We start from the raw sequence: 14553 nt of genomic DNA, 5'->3' as shown, positions 1-14553 counted from the left end.
TTGTTTAAAAAGTTTGAACTCAGATAGGATATCAATGACCTTCCAGTTTGTGCTGGGAAATTTGATATCCATCCTTCTGCTGTTCTTTTGCATTCTCCTCTATATTTAGCATTGTTCAGCTATGTGTGTGCCTTCAGCACTTTAATTATTATGACTTTTCTATTTGTGGCTTAAAACTTGTTCTATTGACTACACTGTTACTCCTTTAAGAAATCCATTTTTTTCTAAGCTAGCTGCTTTGATGGAGTGTAACAGGTGCTTGACAGTGTACTCTGTTTTTTCTCTTCCAGCAATTTGCTTATATGTTTACACAGCTGTTCAATAGACAGTTCAAGATTTCCTCTGCTTTTTTGCGAGAGTTTATTTATCTTCTTCATGCTTGACTGGTTCAATGTTTTTTTCAGCCTTGGCTGTGTGAATGGAGACTCTGCTGTGTTTGGGGTTTCTCACACTTTTTTTCAGATGCCTTCTGTAATGGTGTGAGCTCAATCCCATTTTTTTGCTCTTTCCCAGGGAACCTTTAAAAAAATCAGGTTTTTAGCACTTCAAAGCTTTTTGTTAAACTGGGATTCCTCGACCATTGGCACAATCACTCACCTGATCACAGGAATTTATTTGTAGCCTGTCATTCAGTGCTCTGTCTCGCACAGCTGGAGATAAGCTTTTTCTTCTTTCCACTGTTTGGGCCAGTATTTCTATTGAAATTTCTCTCTTTTGGCCATAGGAAGGGTCACTTTCACAGTTGTTTTAGCCATGCTCTTCAAGCTTATACCTTGTCTTTTCACCACCGCTGCCACCAAATCATGAGTTTCTTTGTGTTGTGTTAAGCAACAGAAAGAGGTGCGTGGATTCCAGTTCCTTGAAGATCCCTAGAGGGTTTATTGATAGTTAAACTAGTATATACAATACAGGGCAAACTATATGCAGAACCTTCATTTAGGGTGTTCCAGTGCAGAGTGACTATGGCTTCTAATCACATAACTATATCCTGGTACTTAGCTCATTGGCATACTGAGCTCTTAAAGGGACATCACTCTTAAAGCGATTATACAACACAGGGTTGAAATAAAAGGAAGCAAGGATTTACAATGCTCAGTGACTTCCCTTCAGAACAGTCTAAAAAGGCATTTATCAGTCAGCAGGAGTCAGTGATTGATACATACGACAGAATTTGACACAAATTTGTCTGTTAAACGGCACAAAGCTTTACTAAGCAAATATCCAATAGACAACACTCAGTCACATTACGGTAAACAGAAAGTATTACAACATCGGGAAAGCCTGTTTACTTGTCAGTTAAGAGTGCCACCGCACCCCTGCCCCTTGATGCTAGTACAGAAATTTGGCACTATGTGACTGGCCATTTAAGTCATATTACGATGATACAATAAACTGCAAGAGTGAAGCAACATAATTGCTACACTGCCCGTTTCTCTTGCGGGAATTTTAAATTATTATTTGTCACAGTTCTTAAAAATTCTTAGAAAGTAATTCTGTTACTTGGTGGAAGCTAAAGTCAGGCATCGTAAACGTAAATTACCCACAGTAGTGCAGAATATTAGAATTCTTTTTAATATAAACTTTGATGATTAGAGCATAACTCATACACACAACACAATATTTTCTGTAGTGGTTTGCCATATTGTCAATAGTTATCACTTTTACTTTTAACTTGTAAGCAGCTTTGTGATTATCTGGTAATTTGTTTGCATATGCATATCTAAATTATTCAGTTGGAAAGTAAGAGCCAACAATAAACTCCAAAGTTATTTCAGGTAAACTTGATCAACAATGAAAGGAAGGAGCATAGGATGGGAGGAGGTCATTCAGTCCCTCCAGTCTTATCCACCATTCAATTATATCATGGCTGACATGTACCTCAATTCCATTTGCCCACCTTCGCTCCACATCCCTTCATACCATTATCCAACAGCAATCTTTTTATCTTAGGCTTTAAAGCTCAAATTGTCCCATTATCTAGAGACTTTTGGGAGAGAGAATTCCAGATTTCTGCTGTCTCTTGTGTGGAACAAGTGCTTCCTGATTTCTCTCCTAAGTGGCCTAGTTTTCATTTTAAGATTATGTCCCCTTGTTTTAATTCCCCCATCAGCGGAAATAATTTCTCTGGTGTACCTGCCCTATTGAATCCTTTAAAATTTTAAACACCTTAATTAGATCACCCTCAATCTTCCACACTCAAAGGAATGCAAGCCAAGTTAATTTGGCCCTCTAAGCTCCAGTATCTTTCTGTTGAATATGCGCTGCACCCCTCCAAGGATAATATATATCCTAATATATTCTTCCCGAGGTGCAGTTCCCAAAACTGAAAACAATAGTCATATTTACACAAAGGGTAGTGAAAATTTGTAACTCCAAAGTAATTTTAAGTAAACCTGATCAAGTATGAAAGGAACGAACATGGGAACAGGAGGAGGCCATTCATCCCATCTAGCCTGTTCCATTCATTCAATAAGATCATGGCTGATCTATACCTCTAACTGAATGATGGAACCGATTCGAGGGGCTGATTAGCCTATGCTTGTTCTTAAGTTCCATTACTCCATATGGACCAAGGGTCTATCCAAACTGAACCAACTTCCTCCCCATTGCATTCCAGCCGCCTTGAGCTAAAGACCAATATTTCATTAGACTTTTTGTTTTTTTTTGTACCTGTCTACTAGCTTTAACTTATTTGTGCACTTGGACTCCCAAATCTCTTTCTTGCTCTACAGTTCTTAGCTTCTCACCTTTTGTAAAGCTTTCCCATTTATCTCTCTTGGGCCTGCATTGAACTCCATTTACCATAGATTTGCCCATTGTTAATTATCAGTTCATACTGAGCTGACAGGAGGCAGGAATTCTTCCTAAAGTATAGACACATCATTGTACAAACATTTTTCTGCCCTAAGTTGGACTGATCCAAAAAGTCTCCAAATTGGCAACTTGGGGTTAAACCATTAAAACTTAGCTATTGAGAACAGCTAAGTTTGAACATCAATTAAGTCTGGCTACTATACTGTCCTTTGGCACTTGTGTCATGTTTCAGAATGTTGCTAAAATATGTTATGAATTAAATCTGTTTTACATTTAGTTTTCCTAGAGTGTCATAGTGAGGAGGGGGTTTTACTGAGCATGGAAAGGAAAAGCAGTAGGAACCGATACCAAGGTCCTTACCATCCAGGAAACATTAAGGCCACATTGCTGAATGATTTGTACTGATGAAGCACTTGTTCGAGGTCAAGCTTGAAGTGACATCTGGGAGAAGACTATGCAGTTGTATTTAGTGATCACCGACCCTTCTAGGGGTAAGTGTGCCAATGTAGATGCCATATGCTTAGCAGCAAGTATCACAGTCAGTGGAGAAAGATGTCCTGCATTCTCCTAGTATTTGCTGACAGTAAGGAATCTTGTCCAACATCAACATTTTTCAGAAAATCATGGCATTTGGTTATCTTCCAATGTACGCTGGTAGGAGTTGAGGATACCTGCTCTCAGTGCATTTTTGGAGAATTACTCCTGTGATTAGAACCATCTCCAAAGTTATATTAACGTCTTCCATTGATGCATGTGCTCTCTTCACAGGTAAAAAGTCATCCGTTTCTGGCACCTCGGAAGACAAAGGAACAGCAGCAAACAGACCATTCCTCTGCAAATATTTTTGCACCATTAAACATCAAGAATAATAAGGTCCAGCATCGTTAAGCTTAGTTAAGGTAACAGCTTTGCTAGTAAGAGGATGTCAATAGGGGCTTCTTTCAAGATACTTGAGGTGCAGTTATCCTCAATCTTCTTCAAATCTGCCTGAGGAAGTTGGCCTTTAGCAGATCTTTGTGAGTAGAGGATCTTGTTTCCCCCAGGTAAGGAAGGGCTCTAGGGCTCCCCTCTCAGCCTTTTCCCGGTTTGGTCGTAACAGGGTTCAATTTTAAAACACAGTGTTTTTAGTTTCCCCTCCGTGAGTCCTTGCTCACTGCTCTCTAATTGTAATTGCAGAGAAATCAACCAGACAGGTTTTCTCAGATTTAAACAAGTAAGGTGTAAGTTTATTAACCTTTAAACACGAATTCAGTTAAAACGACTAAAAATACGCGACGTGACTATGCTAGCATGAATACGCAATAAACACACACACAACTAGAGATGGAGGAGGAGAAAGAATTAAAGGGGAAAGGTTTGAAATTATAGTTGGAGTTCAGTTACTGGTTTTGGGTTGGATGTGAAGTCTTTGATTGAAGTTAAGTCTTGCAGTTCTCATTGGGACCCAGTGCACACTTTCAAACTTGTTTTGCTGGTCTTCTCTCTTGAGACTTAAGTTATTTCCGTGGGTCCCTGGGACTTTGCATGAGAGAGAGACAGACAGAGAGAGGGAGACCTTCCTCCTTGAATTTCAATTCCAGTCTCTTCCTAGAACTGTTCTGTGAGCACAATTCAATTAACTCCAGGTTGGCCAGCAGGTTAGTCATGTGACTAGCTCCTTAAGTGGAACGGCCTTGCCTGCAAGGTTTGTGGATTCCTCAAAGCGAACAAGACACTGTCAGCGAGGGGTGGGTGGGGGTGGGGGTATGGTGGTGGTTGGAATGCTGGCTCTTACACATTCAATGTGTTCAATGTCTCTTGATCATCACTATTGACAAAACCCATCTGGCTAATTGAATCAGGGAGTACTCCCATTGTCTCTCCATACAAATATCTTTTAGAATGCAAATGTGCAGCCATGTTTTCAGACACTGTTCTGTGGTCTTTTTAAAACAAGTTATGTTCAATGTCCAGTAAGGGTTCAAATAATGTTCCATATGGCGAAATTAATAGATTTCCATCTGGCAGGTGTGGTTTCCATCACATCTCCACATCCTGGCTGAGTGAAATGCGACATTAGGGGAGCATACATTTCTCTCAGTCATTCTCATTCATTCAGTAATCTTAAAAATTGTTACAGGCTGTCTTTCCTTAGTAGCAGTGCTGCTTTAAACTGTCCCTTTTCCCTTGAGGTGGGTCTGAGGTAGTTATGTGTTGCCCAAGGGGTTTTAAGTTTCTTCACTATCAGCCTGCAATATATTGGGAATGGACATCCCAATAAACATGTGATTTTTATGGAGGTTTGTAGTTTGCACATTTTCATAACTGTCTAGGATGCCTTTGTTCCTGTTGAGGCCTGCAGCGGGAGGTTTATATTTAATTAGCCCTGATTTGGAATTCTGACCATGGGAGTTTGGCATTGGGTGGATCCACTCTGATCTCTCTTTCAGTGCTCTGATGAGTCATGCAAGTGCTTTTCACTTTAGGGGATGTTTGGTTCCCTTTTCTCTTGACTGTGGGGAAGGATTCTTTGCTCATTTTCCTTTGTCCTATGGGAAATTCCTGCTTTCAGGTATTCGTCCAAATTCTACTGCACTCCCCAGCGGCATTTCAACTAGGTGAGGCATTATCCTCATAGTTTCTCTGCCCTCTTGAGGATTTTCTTTGTCCCTGCAGGTTTCTGTAAATGCAGTGAGAAACTCTGGTGGGGAGCTTCTAGTGTCTGCATTTACATAGGAGGATGTGGGGTCTAATTCTTTCAACATTTCGGGGTTGGCTGTTCGGACAGTCGGGTTAGCCATTTGGGATTCCTCTCCGATCTCCTTTAACCTGTCCTTTTTGTCCCTGTTTCCCCTTTCCTCTCTAACTTCTTGCCAGCCCTGTGCCTGTCTGTCCCCTTTTGTTCTTGGCAGTGATCCCTTGCAATTCACCAGCCCTCTGCTGGAGGGTCCACCAAACGCCAGTACAGGACTTAGGGATGCAGATTTCACTGTGGGTTGGGGTTTCCCCTCAACCTGGCACATGTGGCAACTCCTACAGTACTCCACCATATCTTTGTGGAGTTTTGGCCAGTCAAACTGCTGTCTTATGCGAGCTATGGTTTTTTGTATACCGACATATATATCCATTGTAATCTCATGGGCCATTCTTATTTCTCTCCGGTACCTCTGCGGCACCACTAACTGGTGAACCACTGTCCACTCTTTGTCCTCAGGTCTGTGAGGAGAACTCCACTTCCTCATCAATACCTCATTCTTTAAATAATAGCAGTCAGGGACTCCCTCTGCTTCAATTTCAGACTGAGCAGCCTGTGCTAACTCTCTCAGTATTGGGTTGGTTCACTGAGCCTCAGCTATGGAAGATTCATTTAATCCATTCCCTTGGTCCTCTAACTTTCCAAAGAAAGTATCAGACAGATAGACCACATGGTCATCTGCCTGCAGTGCCAATTCAGTCTCCTCTGGGGGAGCTGGTTTGATCATGGCCCGATTCATTACTAATTCAGGGGAATTGCAGGGGACCATCTCCTGCCACTGCCCTGTCTCTCTGACCTCCTGTGCTCTTTTTACCACTACTGGGGAAGCTACCACCTTCGCCCCCGCCAGATCATTACCTAGGAGCAGGTCAACGCCGTCCACAGGAAAACTAGGTACAATCCCTATGGTCACCGGTCCCGAAACTAGGTTGCACTCCAAGTGCACCCAATCTAAATGTACAGGCGTACACTGCCCTCCAATGCCATTTACCACCATTCTGGTATTTATGCACTCTCTCACTCTCCACTCGAGGGGTATGGGGTTACTCCCCCTTTCGACACAAAATCCTGATAACCTTCAGGAATCCTATTAAATTTTCCAGCAGTCACAGCAGTATGTTTTCTGGACCTTACTATTGTTCAGCTGTGCTTTCCATCAGGGTCCTTTCTCCTTCACTGAGTAGGTGTGCCCTGATTAACCCTACTGGCTTTCCTCGTAATTTCCAGCATTCAGCTCTTAGATGACCTGCTTTATTACAATGGAAGCACACAGATCTCCGGGTCCCAGTCCTGCTTACAGCCCCTTCCTTTTTGGCTGGAGGAGGGCCCCCTGTGTGCCCTGCTTTTCTTTCTCTCCCATGACTGCTTGGGCTCCTATCACCTTCTCACCCTTTGTCCTTTTCGGATTTGTGAGGGTGACTAGGAAAGGTTTTCCCCTGGAAAATCGACTTGTATATTAGGGCAAACTCATCAGCTAGAACTGCAGCTTGCTTCACTGTGCACTTTTTGTTCCTCCACATGGGTCTTTATGGAGAGGGGGAGAGAGTTTTAAAATTCCTCTAGCAAAATTACCTCTCTGAGGTTTTCATAGCTGGGCTGTACTTTAAGAGCCCTCAACCACTGGTCAATAGCCAGCTGCTTACTTCTCTCAAACTGCAAATAAGTTTGATCAGCTTACTTCCTGAGGTTTCGAAACTTCTGGCAGTCGGCTTCCAGTACTAGCTCATAGGACCCGAGGATAGTATTTTTTCATAATTTGATGGACTCTCATCTGGCAACAGGGAATAAACTTCTTGGGCTTTTCCTGTTAGTTTACTTTGCAACAGAAGAGTCCAACTCTCAGCTGGCCACTTTAACTGCCTTGCAAGTTTCTCAAAAGATACAAAAAATGCTTCCACGTCTCCCTCATTGAATTATGGGATCAGTTGGGAAATTTAAAAATTCTATACACAGCCCTACACTTGTATTTTTTATGCTTTCACTGGGGTTACTCTGACACCCTCTAGTTAACTCAAGCTGCCTCAGCTCTCTTTCCTCCCATTCCTTCCAGAAATTTATTTCCCTTTCTCTCTCCTCCCTCTCTTTTTCCTTCTCCTGTCTCTCCCTTTCTCTCTCTCTTTCCCTGTCTTCTAATTCAAGTTTCCTCTGTTCTAATTGTATCTTTGCTAACGATACCCTGTCGGAGTCTATCTTTCACCCTGTCTCTGCTTCTTCAGATTGGAGGAAAAAATGGTTGGCCACTAGTCTTTGGAGTTCTGATTTCCTAGCCTTGGCACGGAAAGTGATCCCACACTGCTCAACCATATTTCTTAACTCTTACATAGACAGTGCCTTTACTTATCCAAAGTTTCTTCACCCTGGCTTAGGGAGTTACTGGTTTCAGTCACAGACATGTTAGTGTTCTAGTACACACAACCACAAGAAAACCTGTATTGAAATCTTTTCCATTTTTGATTGGGATCAATTTGATTTCCCACTTTCAATTTCTTGTTTGTCTATGGGTCCAATCTGGGACACTAGCCGTCAAATTTCTGTTATGACTAGGTGAGGAAGGGGTCTTGGGCTCCCCTCTCAGCCTTCTCCTGGTTTGGCTGTAACAGGGTTTAACTTTTAAAACACAGTGTTTTTGGCTTCCGCTCAGTGAGTCCTTGCTCACTGCTCTTTAATTGTAATTGTAAAGAAATCAATCAGACAGATTTTCTCAGATTTAAGCAAGTAAGGTGTAAGTTTATTAACCTTAAAACACAAACTCAGTTAAAACTACTAAAAATATGTGACGTGACTATGCTAGCATGCATATGTGATAAACACACACAAATAGAGACAGAGGAGGAGAAAGAATAAAAGGGGAAAGGTTTGAAATAATAGATGGAGTTCAGTTACTGGTTTTGGGTTGGATGTAAAGTCTTTGATTAAAGTTAAACCTTGCAGTTCTCATTGGGGCCCAGTGCACACCTTCAAACTTGTTTTGCTGGTCTTCTCTCTTGAGGCTTAAGTTATTTCCGTGGGTCCCTGGGACTTTGCGTGAGAGAGAGAGAGACAGACACAGAGAGAGGGAGACCTTCCTCCTTGAATTTCAATTGCAGTCTCTTCTCTGTGAGCACAATTCAATTAACTCCAGGTTGGCCAGCAGGTTAGTCATGTGACTAGCTCCTTGAGTGGAACAGCCTTGCCTGCAAAGTTTGTGGATTCCTCCAAGCTTACCAGACACTGTCAGTGGGGGGGGGGGGGGGGGAGGGCACTGCTGGCTCTTACACATTCAATGACTCTCAATGTCTCTTGATCATCACTATTGACAAAACGCTTCTGGCTAATTGAATCAGGGAGTACTCCCATTGTCTCTCCATGCAACTGTCTTTTAGAATGCAAATGTGCAGCCATGTTTTCAGCCACTGTTCTGTGGTCTTTTTAAAACAAGTTATGTTCAATGTCCAGTAAGGGTTTAAATAATGTTCCATATGACGAAATTAATATATTTCCATCTGGCAAGTGTGGTTTCCGTCACAATGTTAATTACAAGCATGATGTGTCCACTTCATTCACCTTGCGTTAAGAAGTTTATACAGCCTTGTTTGGATGCTCTGAAAGAAAGACCTTGCATTTATATAGCAATTTACAAGACCTCAGGACATCCCAAAATGCTTTAAAGCCAATGAAGTACTTTTTGAAGTGTCATCACCGTTATAATGTAGAAAATGCAGCAGCCAATTAGTGCAGAGCAAGCTCCCAAAAAATGCTGTGTGATAATGACTGGATAGTCTCTTTTTTAGTGATATTGATTGAGGGATAAATGTTGTCCAGGACACTGGGAATAACTCCTCTGCTCTTACTCAAAATAGTGCCATGGGACCTTTTATGTCCACCTGAAACAGCAGATGGGACCTCATTTTAATGTCTTGTCCAAAAGACAGCAACTTTGACAGTGTAACACTCCCTCAGTACTGCACTGGAGAATCAGCCTAGATTTTTATGCTCAGGTCTCTGGAGTGGGACTTAAACCCACAGCTAACTTAGAGATGAGAATACTACACACTGAGCCATGGTCGGCACTCTGTGACAATCTCTCTCCCAGACCCTGAGCTGCCTAAAAGACACAAGTGAGCTGATCAAAGTGGCTTTTCCAGCCTAAAGTGTTGAGTACATCAAGTGGAAGCTGCTGCAACATATGTTGCAGCAGCCTCAGTAAAATGACAACAGACGTAGAGCACTTGCATCGCACAGGGAGGTTACAGCAGCCTTGGATAATACCGTAGGAGGCACTACAACAACTTATGCAGATGCATTGTCCTGTGTCTTGGCTGGCCAGTGCACCACATGAGAACATGGTCTTTTGAGGCATAAAGTGAGGTAGCTCACTGTCTTTGTTGGTTGCCTATCACATTGTCAGTGGTCCTTTTTGAATGCTATTTCCAGCAGAATTGTCAATGGAACATAGCTCGGATTCCTGGTATGTGGTGTCAGGGAGCCCCTGAAACTCAGGTCAGTGCTCACTATTCTGCTTCCTCAGGAGTGAAATATCATCACCCATCTGGAACACTGCTGTGGACCACAGGTATGTGGAGGTAGATTAGAAGTAACAGGTTAGAATCACAGAAGGAAGCCATTTGGCCCATCATGCCTGTGGCTGCTCTTTGAAAGAACTATCCAATCAGTTCCACTCCCCTGCTCTTTCCCTCTTTTTCACCTAATAAAATACAATGCCAGTGTGAGGAGCCATTACAAGCATTGGAAATTGATGGGCAGGACAAGACAAGACGGGGCGGCACAGTGGCGCAGTGGTTAGCACCGCAGCCTCACAGCTCCAGGGACCCGGGTTCGATTCTGGGTACTGCCTGTGCGGAGTTTGCAAGTTCTCCCTGTGTCTGCGTGGGTTTCCTCCGGGTGCTCCGGTTTCCTCCCACATGCCAAAGACTTGCAGGTCGATAGGTTAATTGGCCATTATAAATTGCCCCTAGTATAGGTAGGTTGTAGGGAAATATATAGGGACAGGTGGGGATGTGGTAGGAATATGGGATTAGTGTAGGATTAGTATACATGGGTGGTTGATGGTCGGCACAGACTCGGTGGGCCGAAGGGCCTGTTTCAGTGCTGTATCTCTAAACTAAATTAAACTAAAGACCAGCTGGTCCATCATGCCTGTCCTGCACCATAATGGATGGACCATCATGACTAACCATTTCATTTCATTCCACCACCCCAGCTCCCGCCCCATCCTCTCCTACTCCTGGGAGAGGCATAAATCCAGGACCAACAGACATGGAGATATTGAAGACTGACAAAAGTTCCATCTGCTAGTAGATTGCATCTGGTGTTTAAAGATGATTAAAGGAGTCAATAGGGTAGATAGAGAGAATCTAATTTCCTCTGGTGGGGGAGTTCAGAGCAACGGGGCATAACCATAAAATTAAGGCTAGGCCGTTCAGGGGTGATGTCAGGAAGCATTTCTTCACACAAAGGGGAGTGAAAATCTGGAGTGTTCTCCCCTAAAAAGCTGTTGAGGCTGGGGATCAATTGAAAATGTCAAAACTGAGATGGATAGAGTTTTGTTAGAGGAAGGCGTTAAGGAACGAGGATGCGTAGATGAAGTTGAGTTACAGATCAACCATGATCTAATTGAATGGTGGAACAGACTTGAGATTGCGAATGGTCTCCTCCTTTTCCTCTGTATGAAATGAATTACTTATTTGGCATGTTTAATTTCCCCAAACATTCAAGGAAAGTAATTCCCAATGCAATGTTTACTAAAAACATATTGCAGTCTGGTGAAAAAGAAAAAAATTCAGTTAGAACATTAAATAATAGAAGCTCCTGGTGGAAAAAAATGGCTGTGGTATATTCCTCACACAACTCTAAACTCAAAACCCTAAGTATCTTTGAGTATTCCATTCAAATTCTGAAACTATTCCAGAATCGTATACATGCAACTTGGAACATTAATTCAGGATGTTTTCTTTTCAGGTAATAATCCTGCTGAACGTCTTGTCCGTTACTCAATATGTGTCAGTTTAATGCTTGTTTGTTATAATGTTAATGATTTCTTCCCTAAATCCATACCTAATACGTCTACCTAATTCTTATATTCCAGACAGGGCAGTCTGCGGCAAAGGCACATATAGTGGCGTGAGTCATGTTTCCAGGTTTGCAGGGACTCTTGGATTATGTTCGAAGTACTGCCAGATTTGATGTTCAATAGAATTGCCAATATATAAAAGTAAAATATTTTGCTTCACACAGAATAAACACTTAAATATTTATTTCAATTGATTCGTTGCACTGATTCATGATCTCATGCAGAGTGGTCAGCAGCTTGTTAATCATCATTTCCCTGATTTCTCCCAATGGTCAGTGCTATCACAGCAAAACTACGCACTGTGTAGAATGGAGCCACAGCGTAAAGGTTAACCATTTGAGGAACAGTTGTTTTTTTTTTATTCGTTCTTCGTTGTGAGCCAGTATTTATTGCCCATCCCTAATTGCCCTTGAGAAGGTGGTGGTGAACTGCCTTCTTGAATCACTGCGGTCCATGTGGTATAGGCACACCAACAGTGCTGTTAAGGAGGGAGTACCAGGATTTTGACCCAGCAACAGTGGAAGCTTGGTTGAGTTGCAGCAGTGCATCTTATATACGGTACACACTGCAGCTACGGTGCAGCGGTGGTGGAGGGAGTGAACGTTTAACATGGTGGATGAGGTGCCGAACAAGCAGGCTACTTTGCCTTGAATGGTATTGAGGTTCTTGAATTTTATTAGAGCTGTGCTTATCCAGGCAAGGGAAGAATGCAAGAACTATTTCTGGATGAAATAGATTAAAAACACACAAGAAAACATTATTTCATATTTGCCACACTCACCATTTAGTGACTGTTGAATAAGTACACACGCGCTTTTAAGTGTTTATGTTACAATAATGAGCACTTCTCAACTCATGCCACCAGTTCTTTTCTGACATACATGCATCATGCAATCTATGGGCAACATTTATATTGTGCTATATAGCCCTCAAACTGTGAGACTCTGCCCCGATGCAGATCAGAGAATTGGATGCAGATTAATCAGATTAAAATCAATAGCCAGGGAATCAGGAGTATTGTGGATTGGGTGTGTAAGTGTTTGGGCCCAGCTCTTTGACCTGCACTCTCATTGATTTGGACTCTGCACTGGTAGTGGAGTTTATAATTTATGGGGGGAATTTTAAGCTCTCCCCCACGGCAGGTTTGGAGCCGGGGACAGCATAAAATCGGGTAGGATGGTCGGGGGGCGGAGGGGGAGCCCCACAGGCCTCCGCCAAAATTTAGTCCGGAGCAGGAAGACCTGTGGATGGCCTTCCCGCCCTGCTGCCAATCAAGGCTCTTAACTGGGCAATTAATGCCCAATTAAGGGCCTCATCCTCCCGCAGCCGCAATTAGCTATGCGGTGGGTGGCCCTCTTGCCACACAGGAAGCACGGCACGAAGGACCGTGTGGGCTGCTTCCTGGCTCCGTCGTTAAAAGCCACTTAGTGCATGAAAGAGTGCCCCATCATCGGGAAAGTGGGGGCGGGGGAGGCGCAGCTGAGAGCCACACCCCTGCTGTTGGTAACAATCCCCCTACACCACATAACTCACACCCCGCAAGATCCCTCCCGCCCTGACCAACCTGTGGCCTGGGTCCAGTGACACTCCTGGGCATCGGGTAAATTCTCCTCTAGCATCAGTTACCATCTCCGCGGTGGTGCTGCTCAGTGGAAGAGGTACCGGTCTCTGATTGGCTGGCAGCTCTCCAAGGGCAGGACTTCCATCCCCGGGGTCCTTGATCCTGTGGAAGGCCTGCTGCTGGCCACTTATGTGCCTGATTGACATTAGATTCAGTGGGCCTTCCAGAGAAGAGGCGGCATGGCATTCTCAGAATTGCTTTTTCCAGACATTGAGACCCCCATCGCTAACGTAAAATCCAGGCCTGAGTGTCACAAACACATTTATAAAGAACAAGTGAACTCCTCTGTCTTTGGTGATATTCAGCTTCTTGAGTTTGCAAGGCTGCACCCATCTAGTGTCGAGTGTTTGATCAGATACTTTATCTGAGCATCATAAATGGTTGAGAGGCATTGTGGAATCTGAAGCCAAGCTACTTATTACAGAGTGCTTGGACTTTGCCCTGTTCTTGTAACCATGGTGTCAATATGCTGGTTCAGTTGAGATTTTGGTCAATGGTGATTTCAGGACTCAGCAATGGTGGTGTTGCTAAAGAAAGCAAAGTGCATGAGCTTTTTTTTATTGTAGATGGGAATTATCTGACACTAAGTGCCATGGATGTTATCAAGCCACTTGACAACCCCAAACTATATAGAAACATAGAAATATTAACGGCACAAGAGGCGGCCTTTTGGCCAATAGTGTCCAATGCTGGCCAAGTAAAGCTATCAGTCTACTTCTACCTTCCAGCTCTTGGTCCCTAACCCTATAGGTTATGCACCTCAAGAGAAGATCCAAGTGTTTTTTAAATGTGATGAGGGTTTCTGCCTCTACCACCCTGTCAGGCAGTTATTTCAGATCCCCACCACCCTCTGGGTGAAAAGATTATTCCTCAACTCCCCTCTAGTCCTTCCACCAATTACTTTAAATCCATGCCCCCTTTTATTGACCTCTCTGCTAAGGGAAATAGATCTTTCCTATCCATAATGACAAAATTAATTTTATGCACCTCAATTATATCTCCCCTCAGCCTCCTCTGTTCCAGAGAAAACAACCCCAGCCTATCCAATCTTTCCCCATAGCTAAAATTCTCCATTCCTGGCAACATTCTCATAAATCTCTTCTGTACCCAGTCCAGTGTGATCCCATTCTTCCTGTAATGCAGCGACCAGAACTGTACATACTACTCCAGCTGTGGTCCAACTCATGGTTTATACAGTTCTAGCATAACCTCCCTGTTCTTATACACTAGACCTCAGCAATAAAGGAAAGTGTCCCGTATGCCATCTTCACCATGTTATCTACCTGTTTTGCTACCTGCAGGGATCTGTAGACA

General features: G+C 43.1%; 1 long non-coding RNA gene across 1 annotated transcript; it reads right to left on the bottom strand.

The window, feature by feature from the left end:
- Positions 1-223: 223 nt before the first annotated feature.
- LOC137370192 (uncharacterized) lies at positions 224-13608 on the bottom strand. The gene is made up of 3 exons (XR_010975107.1): positions 13183-13608; positions 598-869; positions 224-518 (listed from the first exon to the last, which is right to left on the bottom strand). It is a non-coding gene; the product is annotated as an uncharacterized lncRNA (long non-coding RNA).
- Between the last annotated feature and the right edge of the window lie 945 nt (positions 13609-14553).

The sequence above is a fragment of the Heterodontus francisci genome, chromosome 5 (genome assembly GCF_036365525.1).
Source record: "Heterodontus francisci isolate sHetFra1 chromosome 5, sHetFra1.hap1, whole genome shotgun sequence".
In the NCBI taxonomy this organism is placed as follows: Eukaryota; Metazoa; Chordata; class Chondrichthyes; order Heterodontiformes; family Heterodontidae; genus Heterodontus; species Heterodontus francisci.
Note: the sequence above shows the minus strand (reverse complement) of the source record. Positions and strands in the feature narration are given on the sequence as shown.